The sequence below is a fragment of the Mirounga angustirostris genome, unplaced genomic scaffold (assembly GCF_029215605.1).
Source record: "Mirounga angustirostris isolate CCGP_5_RB_7025 unplaced genomic scaffold, mMirAng1.0.hap1 SCAF_4, whole genome shotgun sequence".
Classification (NCBI taxonomy): Eukaryota; Metazoa; Chordata; class Mammalia; order Carnivora; family Phocidae; genus Mirounga; species Mirounga angustirostris.
This window is the reverse complement of record NW_026991712.1, coordinates 120,972,046-120,994,495: the sequence shown is the minus strand read 5'-3', so window position 1 is coordinate 120,994,495 and position 22,450 is coordinate 120,972,046. Positions and strand designations below refer to the sequence as shown.

At 39.8% G+C, this 22,450-nt stretch overlaps 2 pseudogenes; both read right to left on the bottom strand.

Annotated features, from left to right (window-relative positions):
• Positions 1-10,482: 10,482 nt before the first annotated feature.
• On the bottom strand, positions 10,483-22,390 carry LOC123860325 (importin subunit alpha-1-like; annotated as a pseudogene).
• Positions 12,915-13,021, bottom strand: LOC123860552 (small nucleolar RNA U3; annotated as a pseudogene).
• Positions 22,391-22,450: the final 60 nt, after the last annotated feature.

The following is a 22,450-nucleotide window of genomic DNA, read 5'->3' as shown; positions in this document are numbered from 1 at the left end:
GGCATTATTTTCTTTCTGTATGCTTTCCTACTGAACTATTGTCATTACTCAATCAGAGGACTGAGAAAAGCAAAAGCAAACAACAACAACAATGAAAAGTGAATACATTTGCCTTCCTAGGGCTGAAAGCAGAGTCTACATCCTAGGTCTCGTTTTTCTCCACTTTCTTTAATTGTGCATTCCTTGGGAAGTAGGAATGCCTTCTGATGCATTTTTACTTATTTATGAAAAATAGTATAAAATCATGCAAGGCTCCTGGGATCCTCTATCACATTTATAACAATGATGCCCCAGTGAACTGCTTAAGCACGGATCAGCTGCAGACCGAGAAGTTACTCTTTCTTCTTTACAGAAGCTGCGTCAAAGTGGTAAAACAGTTTGTGGTGTATTCCCTTTTCGATAAAAGCGCCTCTGGAAAGGAGAAGTATGTGCGTTTCTCCATTTGCACCATAGTATTTCCAGTTTTATTGGAGTTGGGGGGCATGGCAGGGAGGGGAAGCTATGAGAAAGGATCACATTAGCCCAGAGAAAGCGATGATCAGAGAACATTTGCAGTGGGATAGCATTTGCAGCAAAAGTGTTATTTTGCCTGAAGATAGAATTTGCTCACACAACTGATTTTCTGTGATTGTTTTTATATAAAACACCCACCCTAGACCCATTCGCACATCTACCCAAACAACAATATTTCACTTTCATGTCAAAAGAAGTTGGCATAGAAAATTCGGAACAAAACATGGAACCTGAGGCATTGAAACGACAAATTATGACAGGACCTTTCAGCTAGTCTTAATAAAGAAGATTAAAGCAACATGTAACCTAAGATGTATGTTAATAAAACAAGCGGTGAAAAATAATAACTTGACTAACCTAATAACAGACGCATATCTTTACATTTCAATTAGTCTTTTGCCAAAGCTGTCTTTTTTTTTTTTCAACACTTACGAATAGATTGCGATCGTAGAAAAATGATGATTACCAAGCCCGAGTGTTCTCGAAAATATGACTATTTGGGTTGTTGTTTGAAAATAAGTCATCTTTCGCATACGGCAACTTTTCCTTCCAAGCTACCTCATTTAGAGCAAGGATCAATCATTGTGTGTTCAGACGCTGCTCAGTTTCCCAGAGCTGTCAGTGCCCACAGTCTGCCTGCCTCAGAGGGCTGGAATTCTGATAAGAAATCAGAAATGTAAAGGCGGGGATGAGAAATCTTGGGGCAGGGGGGCAATAAGAATTAGAATAGTCTTTATCTCTTCTAACTCACAGACCAGTGTGTAGGGCCAGAAGGAAATCAGCTTCCTACTAATAGTGCAGCTTAAACTTCGTTGCTAAAATATTTCTTCAAGTATGAGTTCGAGATTCTCATTTTGATTCTTTTGTTCTTCCAATAGTTATTTTCGCACTGAGATGTTGAACGTTTAGCTGTTTTCCTGCAGGAGAGAAACTATGCTAATACAATAGGGCTTTGTTCCTGCTTCTTGACCGCGTTGAGCAATAACAACGTGAAAAGAAGCCGTAGAAGTAAGGAAGCAGCCTGATGGCATCCCTCGGCTATTATGCTGTATTCGCTTCACCATTCAATTTGTAAGTCTGGCTCAGTTCTCGTTCTGATGTAAAACTGTAATTTTATGTTGCCATATCAGAATTTTAGGAAGTTGTTTCTTTTATAAAGGAAACATCTTGAAGACAGGATTTATGAAAGAGTACAAAGGTAAGCAGTGAAAACTCTATCAGAAGAAATATCTCTGAGAAGGATTATACTAAGCTATACCACTCAGGTATCTTTCAATAGCTGTAAATAGAATCACAAAACTAAAATGTGGGCCAGCGCATGGATCCAGTGAAAAAATGAAAACCCTAAACGATGTCAAAATTTAAAATCAAACATCACCAGAAGTCGCTTTGTATTTTTAAAGAGGTGAAAAAGCGTCTGATTAGAAACCAGATCATTTAAAGCTTCTATGGTATATTTCAGCGAGAGAGGGAGAAGGACAGAGCGCGAGAGCAACATTTGGGAGTGAGGCTGTCGATTCTTTGCCAACTACAATTTTATTATTTAGCCTCTGTGGATTTTTTCCTGTGTCGTACAGATGATAGACTTGACTTAGACATAAATTTTTTATCTTGGTAAAAATTAAATAAGGCTTGAGCAATACCAAAATTCAACTAATGTTTTTTAAAAATATTTTCTCAGGAGTTTCTACAAGTTTATGTCTGAATTATTCGGCCGCAATTTGGACTTTCTGTTATGAAATATCTGCTTTTCCTTGTATTAAAACAATAATCCATGATATTCCCATGCATCATGTGTCATAATTTTTTAAATTGTATATGATTTAAGCAACAGTGGTGTAGAAGCCAAAATGAAGAGAAGGACAAAACACTTATCTAGACGGCTTTAATTCTATGAGCCTCATGTGGACAAAAGCAGGGTCCCAAGCACTATTTTCTCCTTGACCGGATAACGGTCATTAACATCTGGGGAGAGTACATACAAGGGGTGTTTTGAACAGACTGCAATCAGTTTAAGTCCTAATGAACTGAACGATGCAGAAATTGATGAATTCCACACTGGGCTTTTCCACATATTCATCCATATTGTGATTGGAAAACACAAGATGTAATTACAATGTTGGCTGAGCTTAGCTCTAACTATTTCTATCCTGAGTTACCAACCACTTCCACTCCTGGCTACACAGGCCCCCCCAGCCCCCAAAAGGAGGGTATCTTTTCCTAGTTCTAATTTTAACTTGAAAAATCACATCGCAGGAAACCCAATATCCTTTTTAAGAGTAAGAACAATCAAAAAATGTATAATATATTCAGTTCATAGCAGAGTGAATCATTGGGGCAACTTCCAAGATATGAAAATGTATCTGTTAAAGCTTAGACTTGGCTTTGTCAGAAAAGCAGTATTAAAAATAGCAAGGTGATTATATAACTGTGGGAGGGAAAAGTAAGGCATTAGCAAACAATGAATGAAGGAAAAAATAAATCTAAATACCATCTTTATGAAGGAATCAAGAAATGAATTGTCCCAGAACAAGAGTATAAGTTTCCAGCCAATGAGTAATCCATGCAAGAAGACAGATGTATTTTCTTTGGAACTAATGCAGCACAAGTTACTGATAAATACTTGGAATCGCCTTGTACCTTCTCTCAAAGTATGACCCTAGGCTATTTTCTTTCTTGTCATGACTGTGGATTTAGAACAGGTATCCTTAGCACCATTTTGCAGAGTGACAAAGCTGTGGCCTACATTGAATTCTCCTAATTTCCGTAACATCAACTCAGACCTCTTATCTTTTTCCTTTCTTTTTAAATACCCTAAACCCCATCTAACATAAAAGACACATAAGTGTTTTCTAAGTGTCTATTGAATGAGGAAGCAATTGAATAACTAACTCTGTAGGCAAGGATGTACAAAAAGAAAAAAATATTCTCAAAGCGCAATTCCAAATTTCTGTCTCAATTACTTTTATTACGGACGCTACCTACAGCCAGAAGACATCCCAGATTGGCCACTGCATTCATTTATTCAAGAAATATTAATCAACCACCACTGTGTGACAGGTGCACAGATACAAAGATGAATATAACACGGTTTGTGCTCTCAAGAACCCCAAAGGACTGCGAGACAATGTCCCTATAGTTATAAAATGATATGATAAGTATAATAATAGAGACGGCCACAGGATACTACCGTAGTTCCAAGGAAGAATACAAAATACAAAGGAAAGGTGTGGGAGAGATTCGGAAGCAGCTTATCCAGCTAAAGAGGGAAGGGGACGGGCATGGGCAGGGATTTCAAGCAGAAGGGTTGCATTGGGGTCCCCAAGGCTACCCTCAGGTTTTATGGTTCTCTAGGAGGACATATGGACTCAGCATATACTCACAGCTATGATTTCTTACAATGAAAGGATACAAAGAGAAATTGGCAAGGGGAAAATGTGCATGGCGGTCCAGGGGAAACCACAAATAAGCTTCCAAGAGTCTTCTCCCAACCGAGTCACACAGAATCCACTTAATTCTCCCAGCAGAGTTGTGACAACATGTGAGAAATATTGCCAACCAGGGAAGCTTGTTGGAAACATAGAACCCAGGATTTTTACTGGGGGATAGTCATGGAGGCATCCTTTATCTAGAACGTACCAACATTCCAGACTCACAGAAGGAAAACAGGTGTTCAGCACAAACCATATTATTTGCATAGTTATTAGCTCCCGGAATGGTTGGAACCCTCCTGAAATCCACATTTCCAGATGCAAGCCAGGGACATCCTTGTCACCAGGCTTTTCAAATGATAGCCGTTAGGCCTCCTGGATCAACTCTTTTTTACAAAGGGGTTAACATGAATAACTTCAGATAAGCAAAAACTAGCTAAAGGCTTTTGAGTAAAAGGAAGATCAATTAAATGTTAGGCTAGGATGAGAAATGCGCTGGGTATGGACACATGAAGCAATAGTTCTGTGTGGCTAGAGAGAATGAGTCAGGCAAAAGTTGGCTGAGGCTAGATCAGGGAATGCTTTGAATTTTCAGAAGTTTAGGTTTTATCCATGGGTGGTGGTAAACTAATGAAGAGTTCTCGGTAGGAGAGGGACAAGGCCATAGTTGCCTGGAAACTCTAATATTTTTAATTGATGAGAATCGCAAAAGAGAAACTGCTCCTCCCTTTCCCTCATGTACCAAGGCAATATAATGTGTGGTGAAGAGCGTAGACCCAAGCCCCACACTCCGACGCTCTAATCCCAATCTGCCACCTACTAGCTGTGTCCTTGAACAAGTTAACGCCCCGAGCTTCACTTTACTCACCTCTAAAAATGGATAATAATAGTTGGTCACTTCATGGGCATTTGTGTAGGAATTAAATGAGCTACCTAAAATTTCATCAATTGGAGTCACCATCCACTGTAAGACACATCAGACAAAAGAAAATACTACCAATTAAACCATGGCTCACTGCCTTTTTATCACTTAAAATTTTGTTTTAGTTACAAGTTAGACATAGCTTTTCTCCAATATTACTATTATGCATACATAAAAGGGAAAATACAATGAAATGAATTGGTTGTTGCTTTACAGGAAAATGTCCAAATTATGAGCAGTCCTCCTACAACATTTGCTTCACTAACACTACATTTTACTGGCTTTTCCTGCTTTTCTGAACACATGCTATCTTTTGGTTTCGGTGCTGAATCATAACGTAATCATTTTTACAGTGTTCACCGCTGAAACTCAACGTAGGTACCAAAAGTGCATACAGCTCAGCCGAATGATGATGGTGCGAAACGCCAGCCGTCCCTAAGGTCATCACACACATAGGCAACAATGACTGTGCTGTGACTTCTGCCTGGATGACAGCAGTCACGAGGTGCCTCAGCTTATAACACATATTCCATTGCCACAGATGTTAAAACGTGGGGGGTGGGGGTGGGGATGTGCATCTCAAAGTAAATGAAAGGCAGTAATAGAAGAGGTGGATTATTATGAGCCTCAGGAAGCTTCAGCTTCTCAATCATAGGCCCTTTCCAAAGCCCCACAGAGAGCCCTAGGAACGTAATCACACGGTCACATTGTTTTGAAAATTTTGTTTATCTATTAAAAAATTAAAAAATAGTTAAAAATCAGTGATCTAAGCATCTAGTTAAAGAAGCTAGAAAAAGAAGATCATATCAAACCAAAAGTAAATTAAAAAAAAAAATGAAAGTAAAGAGAAAACAATACAGTAAGTTAGGAAATCAGTGATCAAGAAAACAGGTAAAACCTAGAGAAAAATCAACAAAGTCAAAAGTTGGTTCCTTGGAAGGATTTATAATATTGATAAACCCTTCGTAAGAGTGATCAAGAAAAGAAATGAGAGAAAATGCAGATAGTTAATAGCAGAATAAAAACAGGATATCACTTGACAAATATTTAAAAAGATAGGAGGATACTATGAGTAACCCTATGCCAATAAATTTGACAGTTTAAATGGAATGAAAAATTGCTTGAAAAACACAACTTAACAAAACTGATAGAGAAATAAATGGAAAATCTGAAACGGCCCCATATGTAGTGGGCAGATTCTAGTAATTCCCTAACAATTGTCCCCACCTCCTAGTATTCATGCCCTTGTGCAATTCCCTTCCCTTCAGAGTGGGTGGGACCTGACTTGCTTCTAATAATAATGTAAGGCAAAGTAGGGGGGACGTCACTTCCATGATTATGTTACATAAGACCGTGATTCCTATTGTGCTAGCGGACTCTCTATGGACATTCTCCTTTCCCGGCTTAGTGAAATTGCCAAGTAGAGAGGTTCACATGACAAGAAACTGAGAGGAGCCTCCAACCAACAGCCTGTAGGGAATTGAGGCCCCAATTTCGTGAAACGAACTAAATCCCATCAATACCCAGATAAGCTTGGAAGCAGATCTTTCTCCACTTGAGCCACAGATGAGACCTCAGTCCTATCCAACCCCTCAATTGCACCCTTGTGAGAAACTCTGAGGGAGAGAACTCAGCTAAGCCATGCCTACCTCTCTGGCTCTCACAAAGTGTGAGGTAATAAATATCTGATGCTTTTAAGCAGCTAAGTTTGTGGTAATTAGTTATACTCGGAGGACAGGCCTTGATGAGAATAGGGGACATTGTTCCCGAGCTTCCTCATACCTGTCACACCTGCCACCTTTACCCACCTGTCCCTGTTCATTTTATTTATTTATTTATTTATTTATTTATTTATTTATTTATTTTTAAAGATTTATTTCAGAGAGAGAGAAAGAGTAGGAGGGGCAGAGGGAGAGGGAGAGAGGATCTCAAGCAGATGCCATGCTGAGTGCAAAGCCCAACATGGGGCTCGATCTCACAATCCTGAGATGACCACCTGAGCCAAAACCAAGAGTCCCCGATGCTTAACCAACTGAGCCACCCAGGCGCCCCTCACCTGTCCCTGTTCTAACAGTGAAAACTGTCCTTTCTTAGTGTGATCAATCCATTTCCTCAGGCCACAGGGTGACTTCTCCAGTATGGAGGGGGATGAAAACAGTTCATGAGGGGGACAGGGGTCAGTCGGAGTCAGGGTACCTGGGGGATGTAGGGGGTGTTAAAATTCTCCCTGGAGGCAGCACAGGGCAGGGGAAGCAGAGACATGCCCAGTATGTCCTGTTCCATCCCTTAGAAAGCCATCCCTGCGATAGATAAATACAAAACTCATTTTTTATTGAATGTGCAATAATGTTCTCACTTCAAAATTTCAGGCCCAGAAGACTTCAGTGGTGAATCCTATCAAACAATTAAGGAAGAAATAATACTAATCCTACAGAAATGTATTTCAACATACAGAAGAGGATTTTACGAGGCCAGTATAACCTTGAAATCAAGATCTAACAAAGTTTTTACAAGAGAAGAAAATTACAGACAAATACATTTCCTGAAGATGGATATAAAAATCTTTAACAAATAAGTAAATTAAATCCAGAAATATATAAAAGAGAAAACACACCATGACCAAATGAGTTTATTCCAGGAATGGGGACGGCATGGGCAGGGTCAACATTTGAAAATCAATCAATGTAATTCACAGCAGAAGAAATGGGGGGGAGGGGGAAAATCATCTAAATAGAAGCAGGAAAAAAAAATTGGCAATGCCCATCTATGACAAAAACTCTCAGCAAGCTAAGAATAAAAGGGAATTTCCTCACCCTGATAAAGATATGTAAGAAAAACCTGTAGCTAACGTCATTATTTAATGGTTGAATGTTAAGATTGAAGACAAGGGAGATATGACTGTTCTCACTATTTCTTTTTAACAGTACATTAGAAGCTCTAACTAGTGCAATAAAGGAAGACAAATACATAAAAGATGTAACTATTGAAAAAAAATAGTACAACTGGAATTAGTCATAGACAATATGATCGTGTACATATAGAACCACATGGAATCCACAAAAAATGACAACTGATAAGTGAATTTAGTAAGGTTACAGAATACAAGGTCAATATTAAAAATCAATGTCATTTCTATATACTAGCAATGAACAATTGGAGCATGAAATTTTAAAAAATGCAATATACAATACTACCAAAAAATATCAAATACCTAGGAAAAAATTTAATGAAAATGTGCAAAAATGCTATACCAAATACTATAAAACAGAGCTGAGAAAAGTTAATAAAGATGTACATAGATGGAGAGATACATCACATTCATGGATTGGAGGACTCAATAGTGTTTCTATGTCCATTCTTCCCATGTTTACCTATATCGTCTACCCAATGCAATCCCTATCAAAATTCCAGCAAGCTTTTTTGAAGCAATTGACAAGTTAATTCTAAACCTTAGATGGAATACGATAGATCTAGAATAGCAAAATGTATCTTGAAAAGAAGAATAAGCTAGAGGACCTGTATTACCCGAGTCCAAGAATTATTATGAACCACAATAATCAAGACACTGTGCTACTCGCGTAGGATATTAAATCAATGGAAAAATCAGTCAAGAAATAGACCCTCATATAGGTCAATCGAGGGGCGCCTGGGTGGCTCAGTTGGTTAAGCGACTCCCTTCGGCTCAGGTCATGATCCTGGAGTCCCGGGATCGAGTCCCGCGTCAGGCTCCCTGCTCGGCGGCGAGTCTGCTTCTCCCTCTAACTCTACCCCCTCTTGAGCTCTCTCTCTTGCTCTCTCTCTAAAAATAATTTTTTTTAAAGATTTTATTTATTTATTTGAGAGAGAGAGACAGAGAGAGAGCATAAGAGGGGGGAGGGTCGGGAGGGTCAGAGGGAGAAGCAGACCCCCCACGGAGCAGGGAGCCCGATGCGGGACTCGATCCCGGGACTCCAGGATCATGACCTGAGCCGAAGGCAGTCGCTTAACCAACTGAGCCATCCAGGCGCCCTCTCTAAAAATAAATTAAAAAAAAAAAAAGAAGGTCAATCGATTTTTCACCACAGTACCAAGTTAATGGGGAAAAGAAATTTTTTTAGAAAATGTTGCTGGAACAACCAGATAGCTATGTGAAAAACTAATAACAAACCTGAGTCCCCATTTCACTCCACACACACAAATTATTTCTAAATGGATCATAGACCTAAATAACCAAACAAAAAAACCCAGAACCATGAAGCTTCTAAAAGAAAACATAGACACAAGAACATGTTTTTGCAACCTTGAGCTAGGCAAAGAAATCTTGGACAGGACACAAAAAGCAATAACCAAAAAAGAAAAATTTGATAAATTTGACTTCATCAAAATGACGTTTTTCTGCCTATCAAAAGACACCATTAAGCAAAAGAATAGGCAAACCACAAACTGGGAAAAAAATCTTTAAAACATGTATGTATATTGTATGTATCTTTAAAGGCCATGTAAATATATACATATATAAAACATACATAAACAAGTCTTACAAATCAAGAATAAAAAGACAATTAAATTTGAGCACCTGGGTGGCTCAGTCGGTAAAGCATCTGCCTTCGGTTCAGGTCATGATCCCAGGGTCCTGAGATCGAGTCCCCCGTCGGGCTCCCTGCTCAGTGGGGAGCCTGCTTCTCCCTCTCCTCCCTGCTCGCGCTCTCTCTCTCTCACTATCTGTCTCTCTCTCTCCAATAAATAAATAAAATTTTTAAGAAAAAAGACTACTAAATTTTAAAAGAGCAAAAGACTGGGACACTTTACAAAAGAATATAAACAAATGGTCAAAAGCACCATTCAGTGTTCAGTATCAGGAAGATGCAAATTAAATCCACAATACGCTACCACTTCACACCCACCATAATGAAGAACATTTAAAATATTAAAAATGCCAAATATGGGTGAGGATGTGGAGCGACTGAAACTCTCACAATGGTGGACATGTATAATGGCATAACCGCTTTGAAGAATAGTGTGGCAATTTCCTGTAAAGTTAAATATACATTCATCCTACAAACCTGGAATTCCATCCTAGGTTCTTGCCAAGAGGAAATAAAAATTATCCACACAAACCATTGTACTAGACTGTCAAAATGTCAAAACCTGGAAACATCTGTTTACTACCCATCAGTAAAACAATGGGTAAACAAATTGCATTATATTCCTAGAACGGAATGCTACTCAGTAATAAAATAGTGAAGTACAAATTCAAGCAACAACACGAATGAATCTCAAAAACATTAAGATGAGGAAAACAATCCCGATGCAGAAATATACTGCATGTTTTCGTTGGTCTGAATTCTAATAATTGGCAATGGAAGTAGGAAGTGGTTGAATTCAAACATGGGCTGGGACTTGATGAAGAGACCTGAGCAAACTTTCAGGGTGGTGAAAATGTTCTGTTTTGGGGGGAGCAGCGCTTATAGGTTCAGAAGAATTGTCAGAACTCATCAAATGCATAACTGAGATGTGTGCACTTCATTGTATTTTTTTTTTTAAAGAAAAGAGTGGAATTGAATCTTTATTTATAGGACACTGCAAGGGAAGAGATTCCACATAGAAATAAGAAACGCACTGAGAGGAGGCGCTTCATACAGGTTGTACAGCTTGGAACTGGTCAAGTAGAGTTTCATTGTAAAAAGTGCTACAATAACAAAACACATTTAAAAAGAGTTCTTAGTAGAGAAACAGTAAGACAAATTTCTACCAAACAGAGTACACAACCAACAACTTTCTGCCTCAGCTGTACAATCTAAAAGTTAAAGGTCCCGGGAGTGCCATCCTGAACTTGGAACATATAGCCTTCAGAGGTAGCTTCTGGCACAACATTCTGATCTTCCTCTTCCTCTACAGAGAAATACTTCTCAATCAAGTTTAATGAAGCTTTGTACACAGACTCATTTTCATGGTTTTGTAGAGCTTCAATTTTGTCCAAACCTCCACATTCTTCAATCATCATACTAAGTTTCTCAGTTTCACCTAGTTTCTCAGCAGCCTGAAAGATGTTTGAAATGGCATCCAGAATAAACAGAATAATTTTGGTATCTTTTGCAGTTAAGAGGTTCATCAATGGTTCTATTATGCCACAATGAATGAGGTATACAATCTGTTCAACTGTCCCACCACGTGTATAGTTGGTCACAGCCCAGACAGCTTCCTTTTATGTCTTAAAGTCTGCCTTAGAGAGAACACCAACGAGGAATGGGACTAATCCATGATTCACAACTTGCTGTATCTGGTCCTGGCGACCAGCTGTGATGTTTGACATTGTCCACGTAGCTTCCTTCTGAATATTAGTTTTGGGGTTCGTTAGGAGGCTGGGAAAAGCAGCAAGTGCTTCTGCATCTATTACAACCTGAGTCTGTTCATCTGTCCCAGTGACAATATTTCCTGGCTCTTAGCGCAGGAGTCACAACTGGCAATTCAGTAGCTCCTAGAAGCTTCACAAGCTGGGGCGCAACTCCTGTTTTCACAACCATTTCAATCCATTCATTTGGACCATCAGTGAGGTAGGAAATGGCCCAGCAGGTATCTGCCAATACTTCTGGATCATCATGATGCAGGAGACGGACTAAGGTAGGAAGAATCTGCTCAACAGCATCTAATGGGGGTGCAGGATTCTTGTTGCGACAAAGGTTTGAAAGTGTCCAAGTAAGGTTACGTAAGTAACCACATGCTAAAGATGACATATGAGGAACTACAAGGAGAGCCAATAGCGAGTCAACAGCACCATACTTGATAACCAAGTCTCGAAAAACTGAACCATCACCTGCAATGTTTCCTAGAGCCCATACAGCTTGTTCACTGATGTGAGCATGGGAAGATGCCAAAAGAGAAATGAATGCTGGGATAGCACCTCCATCTACCACAGCCTTGGTCTGTTCCGATGTCCCAGAAGCAATGTTAGTGAGAGCCCAAGCAGATTCAAACTGAATGGGACTACAATCAGTTCTGCCCAAGAAGGACACAAATTTTGGAATCAAACCAGCCCGGATTTTGTTGTCTATGGGGGGCTGTTTTTCCCTAGAAAGCAGTTTCCTAGCAGCTTGAGTAGCCTGGAGCTGGTTTTCCAAATTGTTGCTATTTATGCCTTTGACAATGTCATCAACAGACCAATTTACAGTGTCCTGGTTGTTACGGTTTCCTGTAGTGGAGAGGTAGCATCATCAGGAAACGAGCTCACATTTCTCCTTTTCAGCATCTAGTCATCCTTCTTAGCTTTCCTCAGCTCCACATTAACTTCTGTTCGGCGCTGCCTCATTTCTGTACTGTCTTTCCCCTTGTTCTTGAATCTGTTAAGGTGGGCAGCTGGTGAATTAGCATTCTCGTTGGTGGACACGGTTATGAGACAAAGGGAGAAAGATCCACGGCCAGCTCAGGCTTCCACAGGAGGCGGTCCGGGGCATGCAGGCTGCGGGTCAGCTGCCCTCAAAACGTCCAACGCGGATCACCCCAAAGACGGTGTGGACTTCATTGTATGTTAATTACATGCCAATTAAAATTTTTAAATTCCAAATCAGCAAGCATATATTGAACACCTACTCTTTAGAAAACACTATTGTACTGTGAAAATGGCACATTTTCTGAAATTGAGAGGAAGGTAGATAGATCCACACCCTTAGCCAGGTAGCCCTATCTCAGCCAGCTGGTTAGTTAACAAAAGTTTTATCAAACCTGTATATTCACACCTAATGCACATTTAGGAAATACTTTTGTTCTTAAAACTCAGAAGAAAAAACAATTAAACTTACTCCTCCAGACTAAATGGAAAAACTCCTGCCAAGAAATGAGTTTCCTTGAAATGAAAAATCAAGGGCATTCAGACAGTTAGAAAACATCAGAAGTAAATAAAAGGTCAGCAGGAGAGGGAGGATAAGGTTGATCACCCAAAGGCCCTTTGGCTAAGATACCATGACCTCTCCTAGTCATAAAGTGACTGGCTCTATCATTGTTATCACTCATGGCTCCCACCAAGTTTCTCATCACAAAGACCAAGGCCTTATCCAATTAGCACTCACTTTGCAAGCAAGATGGTGGGAAAACCCATTCCACTTGCTTTCAGGTACTCCACATGTTCAGAGAAACTCCTCTAGTAACAAACTATAGAAATGACCCCTGAAAGTATAGTCTTTCCACTTGCTTTCAAAACGCTGCACTAGGTAATTTCATTTGATTTTTAGTGACTTAGTTATTGCAATAACGGGGTAAGGGGGACTCTTTATGGAAGGATTTGAACTTAAGGTACCCTGATCAGTTTTTATTTGTATTTTTGTGAGTTTTTTGCGGCTGCTTAACTTAAATATTTTGTTTTAAAATGAAATAAATTAATTTAAATATTTTCTGGGATCAAGCCTTAGAATGATCTACGTTTGCATTTGATTAAACATCTTTGCCACCATTTCTTCATCCTTCTGGAGGCTTTCTGTGGTTGAAGAAATATTGTGCACTGTTTTATAAGCCACATAGAAGCCATGGGGACATACCACATGGTACATAATACATAGGTGCCTGATAAATATTTGTTGCCTGAATAAATGAACAAATGTCATGGTCATAACCAACATTTCATAATGCCCTACCCAAATCCAAAACCGAACATGGTTCAAAATACTGTTCGGGTTATGGGCTTTGGGGTCAGTCTCCAAAATCTTGATTCCCAGGTTGCAAAATTATGAGATTATAAGATTATGGGTAAGTGTCTTAATTTTTTTTAGTCTCAATTTTATCCTGTGTAAATGGGGATTAAAAACTATTCTCACCTGGGGTGCCTGGGTGGATTAGTTGGCTGAGCATCCGACTTGGATGCTCTTGGTCTCAACTCAAAGACTCAACGGTCATGAGTTCGAGCCCCATGATGGGTGTGAAGCCTACTTTAAAAAAAAAAAAAAAACTATTCACACTTAATATCATATAATGCTTACAAAGCATTTTATAGCTGGCTTGTAAAAATCTCTCAACAAGTACTTGTTGCTATTATTTTTAAGTTGTTCTCCATCACTGTTTTGTATTATTTTGTTATAGTCTGATAGCAATGGCGCAAACTCTGGAGCTCACCCCCTCTGGCCGTTAGTTTCCCCATCTATAAGATCACCAGTAATGGTGATGGTACCTACTGCATAGGGTTGTAAGGAGGATCAAGTAAGTTAACAAGTGACATGCCTAGAATTGTAAAAACATCATTAGAGTTAATTGTTCCTGGTGGTGGCATTAGTGATATGTCCACCTGGGTAACTGTGCATTCAGTGTCACCTAGGTTTGAATCCCAGCTCTTCCCATTACTTTGCTATGTGTTCTTGAGCAAGTTAATTAACCATCCTGTGCCTCATTTTCCTCGTGCACAAGAGAACATAATAATAGTACCCATCACACGAAATTACAGTTAGGATCAACTGAGAGAATACACGTAAAGCACTTAGATGAGGGCCCCGAGGAAAACAAGCAAGTAACGAGTATTTGCTGGTATTGTGAGGGAGTAGCGATCATCATCAACCTCATCATCCCTGCCAAAGGAATCCACACTTACAGTTGAAAACATCAACAGATAAGAGCTCTGTCTAGAAAGAATGCATAGGCAAGATTCTCATGTAGCATTTCTTTCATACCCGAACCTAACAGTTCATGGTTCAAAGGTCCTAAATCTCTGAGCTGTTTTTTTCATTTTCCTACCCATCTAAATAGTTCAAAACCTCCCACCAACAAAGGCAACCCTTCCACATTAGCTTTGGAGGTCATTTTCACATGAATTCTGTTATTTCTTTAAAACTAAAAATATAATAACTGCAAATCCTGCCCCATAAAAATCAAGACTTGTGAATTCTGTGCCCAAAATTGCCACTAAATTAAATGTCCTTGGCTTACTCATCAGTTCTCTGAGTTGTGTACATTCTTCCTCAGTAAATATGTCCACAAACTAACCTATAAACTTAGGTACACCCAAGGCTGCCTGTAAAAAATAAACCAACTCAGGACACCAAACAAATACTCTACATTGGTTATAATTACCATCATTAAAATTCCAAGAAACTGCACCAGGGATGTGGTTGTAGTTGACCTTCAGTATTACTGGCCAAAGCTGGCTATTGTAAACCAGCCATGCCTCCTTAACTCTGTCCAGTGGGCAAGCATTATTCAACAGCTACCAGAAAAAAAAAAGAAAGAAAGAATTAAAAGACCCCAAAGCTGAGCGGGAAGAGCTATTAGAGACCAATCTGCGTAAGGAGAAAATGATAGTAAAAGATGTTAAGTAACTTGACCAACACTATAAATTATTTGAGGTAAACTTAGAAGTCAATTACTAGTGATGGTAATAAGAATATCTTATTCAGAAAGCCCGTTACAGTTTTCAGAGCACTTTTAGACTATTGTATTTGATCCTCATGGCAACTTGATGAGGTAGAAAAAAAATATATATATTATTATCTACATTTTACAGCTACAGAAACAGGCTAAGAGTGGTGATGTGATTTAACCAAAGTAACCCAGCAAGTGCATAGCAGAGCAGAGATCAGAAGTCAGTGCACCTGGATTCCTGTCTCCTGCTTTTATCTACTGTCTTAGACTATAATATCAAGTCATCTAATAAAAGAAAAGCTATACATTATTATGGTCTGACTGTGTACCCTCAAAACTCATGTGTCAAAATCCTAACTCCCAAAGATGATGGTGTTAGGAAGTGGAAGCTTTGGGAAGTACTCAGGTGATACAGGTGAAGCCTTCAGTAATGGGACTGGTGCTTTATAAAAGAGGCTCCGGAGAGAACCCCAGCTCCTCCACCAGGTGAGGACACAGCAGGAAGGCATTGGCTATGAGCTAGGAAGAGGGCCTTGCAGAACATGATCATGTTGGTGCCTCGACCTTAGACTTCCCAGAACAGTGAGAAATAAATGTCTACTGTTTATAAGCTACCCAGTCTGTAGTATTTTGTTATAGCAGCCTGTAAGATTAAGACATTATGTTTCAAGTGTGTGACTTCACTATTTGTTTTGTGGGAGGAAGAATACAGAATATTTCTTATGTATTTTCCTCATATTGTAGAGACAGAAGGATCTCTGAGACTTTATTTTATCCTCCTGTATCAAAGCAGGATTTCATACAGGTCATATCTGGCAGACCAGGCATCTATTTGAAGATAACGTGTTTTTCAAAATCCTCAGGGAATGTAGTCTCAAACAACTTCATCCACAATATATTTTTACAAAATAATTTGACCAAATTGGTCTTCTATGCTTTACCTAATATTTTATGGAATTCGTAGAAAACTAAGATTTCTTTTGTATTCTAATTCAGAATAATTCAACTATTCTAAAAGTGAAGAGTACGTTTGAGCATCAATATATATTTTATTTTAAAATAGCAAAAGTAATTGGTGGTTTAAATACTTATAAAGGCCCCGATTAACCGAATCTTACCAGTGAAATGCATCTCTTGGGCTATTGTGATTGGTTCAGTGATGGGCACATAACCCAGGCTGGACCAGTGAGTCAACAGAAGATGTTTCCTAAGGCTTCTGGGAAAGGAGCGATATTTTCACTTCCTGCTGGATGTGGAAGAAAAGGCCCAGTACCTGGTGCTGTTCAAAGCACTTTGATTCAGCAGCCTTGGGTGAAAGCCAACACTGGAAGTTTGGAAAACAGCAACAACAAAACCAGGAGTTTGGTGAAATGGTTGATGCACAATATACAGCCTTGTTTAAAACATATCCTATTTATTCACTTTAAGTGACTTGAGCCACTAAAGGCCCTTAACTCTTTAGTCATTCTGATACCAAGTTCCCAGTTCAAATGCAGTGTATGCAGTGTGTGTGTGTGTGTGTGTGTGTGCAGCAGGCCGCAGATGCTGGTCCTTCCATGAGGCAGAGGAAACAGAGAGAGGGAAGAGGCCTTTCTCTGGCCACACAGACAAGTGACATGTGGCATTACTAAGCAATGTATCTTGTGGCCTGGCCAGCAGGAGATAGCCGATGATACACTGGCAGGACCCCAGGGGGATGGAAATGCTGCCCACTTCCCTGGGGAGTCTTCTTCACTTGCCCAGTGGTCCAGGAACCTAAAAGATGTAGACAACACAAGCTTTGATATCAAGGCCTTTAGGAGCTCGTACATCAGGCTACCAAAAGCTAAACGCTCTAGGAGCTAGTAGATCAGCCATCATGACCTAGAGACAGAAAAACTTTGCTACTCAGTCATACCCCCAACTATTGATGCCTAAGGATAAGAGGTGCCTCCAGGTGAAGTGGCTGATGGGGGAGTGTCCGTCATTTTTTGAGCACTTTTCTTTTTTCATTTCACAAGTATCAGGTACCTCAAAATAGTGGATAAAAGCCCTACATCGGAAACAAGATTACAAGAGAAATTTCATCTCCACCAACCTGCTACTTCCACCCTTGCTTAATGGAGAGACTGCCATCTTCTGTGGCCTGTCGTGCTACAGAAAATTCAACTGCAGCTCTTAGAAGCTCTCAAAGCTTGTAAGAGGACTGTTTAAAATTGTCCAAGTTTTAATGGACCCATCCTAAGACTAACAATCAATTATTATAAGTTGGATCCTTGAAGAATAACTCTGCTGCCCACTTCCTGTAGACAGCAAACCCAGCCACATCCTTGGCTTATAGAACTCACCACACTCCTCAAACCACAACACTCCCTTTAATAGTAACTATAGCTTACAGTCGTATGACCCCTCCCTTTCCTCAAATTACATACAGTAGGAAATAACATGTCCTTAGAATGACCCTTAGGAAATCCTTGGGTAAGCCGAGGAATGGGATCATCATTTATCAGAAGTTCTTGGATAGGATGTTTCATGGGAGATAATCTGGCTTTTCCCTAAACCCATACACACCACTAAGCCACAGAAAGAAGCTGAGGAGGGATATATGTGGTTTTTCATTAATGCTTTTGGTCTTCCAAGCACAATTTCTTTTTTCCTGGACATCCCCCTCATATTCTGCTTACCATATTCTACTTAATAACAGGAGTACTCAGGAAGGAAGTGCTAGTGTCTTAGTCCATTCAGGCAGCTATAACAAAGCACTAGAGACTGGCTGGTTGATAGACAGTAGAAATTTATGTCTCATAGTTCTGGAGGCTGGAAGTCTGAGATCAGGATGCCAGCATGGTCAAGTTCTAGTGAGAGCCCTCTGTGGGTCACAGACTGCTGACTTCTCATGGTATCCTCACACAGCAGAGAGCAGAGGAATGCAAGATTTCGTGATTGTTATAAGGGCATTAATTCCAATCAGGGGGGCTCCACCCTCATGATTTTATCTAATCCTAATTACCTCTCAAAGGTCCCACCTTCAAATACCATCACATACTGTGTGTGTGCGGGGGGTGGGGAGGAAGGGGGTTCAACATATAGATTTGGGGGACACAAACATTCAGTCTATAACACCAAGATACACTGAGATATCTTGGCCAGCTTAAATACTTGATCCTTTGGAAAGTGTGTAGCCCAGATTGCCAGTTGCAGGAATATGACTCCTACTTCATACCTTTTTTCATCAGATGTTAACTCTGAGTAAATCAGGAAAACCCCAGCCCATTTATACCTTCAAACTAGTCCAGTACTCTCAACAGCTATAATATTTTGCCTCCTGTTTGCCCTAAACATGTCTTATCTTATTTCTATAATATATAGAAGATAGTTTCACCTGTTTTCAATGTGTTCCCTAACACTGAAAATGTAATCCCAATCTAATTTTTAAGTATACTCACTAGAGTTATGTATTTCATAACTGATAGTGTCTAGTTTAAAAGGTAACTTTCTCTCTATAGGGAACATTTTCTTTATTTGGGGCTTCAGTCAGGCTATCCCTTACCAGTTTGTAAGATCCATGACTCTTTTTCTGGAAAGTAGGTAGACTCTCAGAAGAGCAGAATGAATATCAGACATTGACACATTAATGAAAGGTATATAAATAATTGTATTAATATGTGAACAACAACTTTGAGTGAGTCATAAATTCTTTCTATCACTTAAGCCCAGAACAGACTGGCACTAGGGAAAAAAAATCAGAGACTCTTCTTTCCCTTCCTCCTGTAATTTTCTTGCAAAGAGCATATTCACTGATGTTTTTGGAGAGCTCAGTTACTGAAATCTTAGGAGAAGTAGGCTATAAGATTAAAATATCAATTGATAGTTACCATATTTCCTGCAAGAAATAACCTCTTTCTCATGTTCAAAAAACAAAAAAAAAAAAACAAAAAAAAACCTAGAATATCTTCAGGTAACCAAATTCAAATAGTTACTAGACAATTATGTATGGCATTTTGTAGGCTATGAAAAGAAGCAACATACCATTTCTGATCTTAAAAGCACACAAACTTGGTCAGAAAGATAGTAAAGATTTATAAATGCTAGGATATAGTAATTTTTCTTTAAAATAGAGAGCCACATTTTTTGAGACCAACAAAAAAGCTTTATGAAGATGGAAACTTCAAATCAGGTCTTGAGAAATTAGGTAAGATTCCAGAAGGAGCACTCTGGGAAAGATTGAAGTAAGTAGGTGAGGAAATAAGTAAACTCACTGATTAATTAAGTTATGTGTTAACAACGGAACTAAGAAGCTCCCAAATGAGAGCATAATAAATTGCTGCATATAATAAATAAGTAAATAGTATATGCACAAGTAATAAATACATGAAACTTTTCAGCTGTTTCATTTGGAAGGATGTGGCCCTCAACAAGAACACTTGATGTTACCCTCTGGCAAGATACAGCTGGAACTGTGAAGTTGAGTGCCAGTGGTTTAAATTAAGAAACAGCTTGCGATATTAAAATTAAGACACTTTTGAATAAAGCAACAAGACATATCACAAAATTCACAGAGCTATAGAGCCTTTCATATGGTTCAGCAAATACAGGAGCAGGATTCTCTTTATTTATTAATTTGATATGCATTCATTAGGTACCAATTGTCTACCCCATATTGCACTAATTACTAGGAAGATGTAAAAGAAAGCATGGAAAGAGTCCTCTCCCAACAGGTTGCCTAATATCTAAGAGGTGAAATAAAATGTGTTAAAATAAAGTGGGAGGAAATTTCTAGACAAAATATGAGAAATTGAGAAATGCAAATGCTACCTACAGTTTTTCTCTCTCCCAGGGGGCTCACAGCACATCATAATTACCTGGCAGAGAGTATCATTCTCATAAGCATTTTGCAATGTGATTGGCAGGGATGCAGAGAATCTAAGCGATCTGCATAAAAACCTTGTGAGCTGAGTGGGAGAACTAGAAATTAGTTTTATATATGGTATATTGCCAGGAATACTGGTAGGTCCAGGGTCAGAATTCCTCAAGGTTATTTTTCACTCCACTTTTGAGGCATCAGGTGATTCCAGAAAAGTTATTTCATATCTCTGAAATAAGGTTTCTCCATCTGGGGATGATATCCTGGGATATCTACTTTGCCTACCTCACAGGGGTCCTGTGTGAATTGAATGAGTTGAGCGAGGGGGTAGGGAATTTTAAAGAGCTTCATAATCCACAAAACATTTTGTAAGTATATGGTAAAATATCATTATTGATTGATTGATTGTGAGCCTTACACAGTGTAGGTAAAAGGGGAAGGATGTGTTCTGTAAAGACTGACCATCTGGAGAAATCTGCTATTCCAGTTGGTAAGCATGCCAGTAGGCACAGTCTTAAACTTTGGGTGGCAGAAGAAGTGAGAAGAAGAGCTGAAAAATAGATAAAAAAGCCTCAGGTGCCCAGGCTCAAAACTAGAGGATAATAGAGGCACCTGTGGAAGCGTCTAGATTACAGAGGATCTGGGCAGCCCCACTGCATCTCTCTCAACTCTGAAAAAAAGCACTGACGTCTTTTCAATCCCACAAGATAGGTTCATAAATTAACTGAAAAAGAGAGAAAGCCAGCTGGCCCAAACGTGACTCCCTCGTTGTCACAGAGAAGTACCACAAGAGAAAGCAGTAAAGACCATAAAATTGGGGACAGTATAGAAACACGGGGATCTGGCTGCTCGGTGAGCACCAGCATGGAACAATGATCATTCCTGGAGACCTGCTCCAGCACAGACAGACACCACTGAATGGCCGATTAATTTCTAGATGATGCCATCCAGCTATGTCATTCCCTCGGAATGTTGATGCCAGGAAAAGTAAGGTGAAAAGTAAAGACTGGCAAAATCACGACCAATTGAGTTTCAATGTGAAATGACTAAGAAAAACATGAAGTGACTGGGGTCATCTAGAATGAACTAGAAACATTTTCCACCATGAGAGAGTATAGAAAACCTGACATAGAAGTGAGGTATGGAAAAATTTGAAGCAGAAGGTCTATGTACCATAAAGAAAGGAGTGGGAAGATGTTGACAGAAGCAAGTGGATGGTGGGGGCACACTATAGGGCAGCCCCTAGTAGTCTAGCTCTGTGATCCTTAAATCGTAATGTGCACACAAATCACCTAGGGGGCTTGTTAAAATGCAAATTCGGATTTTTACTGGTCTTGAGGGTGTCACTGAACTCTCAGTTTCCAGCAAACGCCAGGTGAGGCTGAGGCTCCAGTCCACGGAGCATGTTTTGAGTAGCAAGGGTCTAGGTGACAGGTGACCTAAACCTGAACGAGGCAGTGACAATGGAAACGCAGAAGAGAAGACATGGCTGAGAAGCAGTCAGGAAGTAGAAATGACAAGACTCGGTGACTGATTAGGGAAAGAGGAAACATTCATGATGACTCCAAGATTTTTAGGCCTGGACAATAGGGCGGTTCATAGTGCTATTAACGGAGTCCTTGGTAAATAAAGGTTTGTGCAGAAACACCGCAAGACCTTTCCACATGTGTGTTTTACGCATACTTATTTCTACCAAGTTACTGAGACACACTCCTACTGTGTGAGATTGTTTTTGGAGTCGTTTGAGATTGGGATCCATCTCTCTTTGCTTAGTGGGTTTGGGCTACTTTGTTTTCATTGCGCATTGTTCATGGCTTGCCCCTGAATAAACTGAAAATACACCATTAGGGAGACTGGCTGACATGGAATGTAGAAGTACTCTATGGCAGCATGAGAGCTATAAAGGGAGTCCTTCCTAAGTAAGGAGGAAAACATGGCGAACAGGTGCTTTAAGATTTTCCAAGTAATAGTCCAGAGAGGGCCCTGGACGCCAGCAGCCATCTTCACTTGCTTGTGACTTTAGCTCTGTGTCCGAGAGAATGATAAAGAGATCAGGAGAGACCTCAGCTTCTGCTGATGCTCAAGAGTCATTATGGGCGCAGCAGAGAGTTAAGAATGGTCCACGTGGTTGCCAAAAAGCATTCACGGAGATGAACTTTTGGACATGGTCGTGAGATTCTAGTTCTTGTTTCAGATTCTTAGTGAATTCAGAGCAGATTAGACTCAAGCCCCAATCTGTGCTCTGTGTGCGTGCTAGGAGGGAGGGGGGCCCGAGCGACAGAATGACAAGGGGGGCGGGAAGGGTGGTGTTGTGCTTCTGTGGGCTGGTTTCCTTAATGCATGGAGGTAGCACTTACAGCAGTTCATGGCTTCCCCAGGAAACCATTCTAAGTGGGCCACGTGCCCAATGGTTTCTATCCCAGTTAA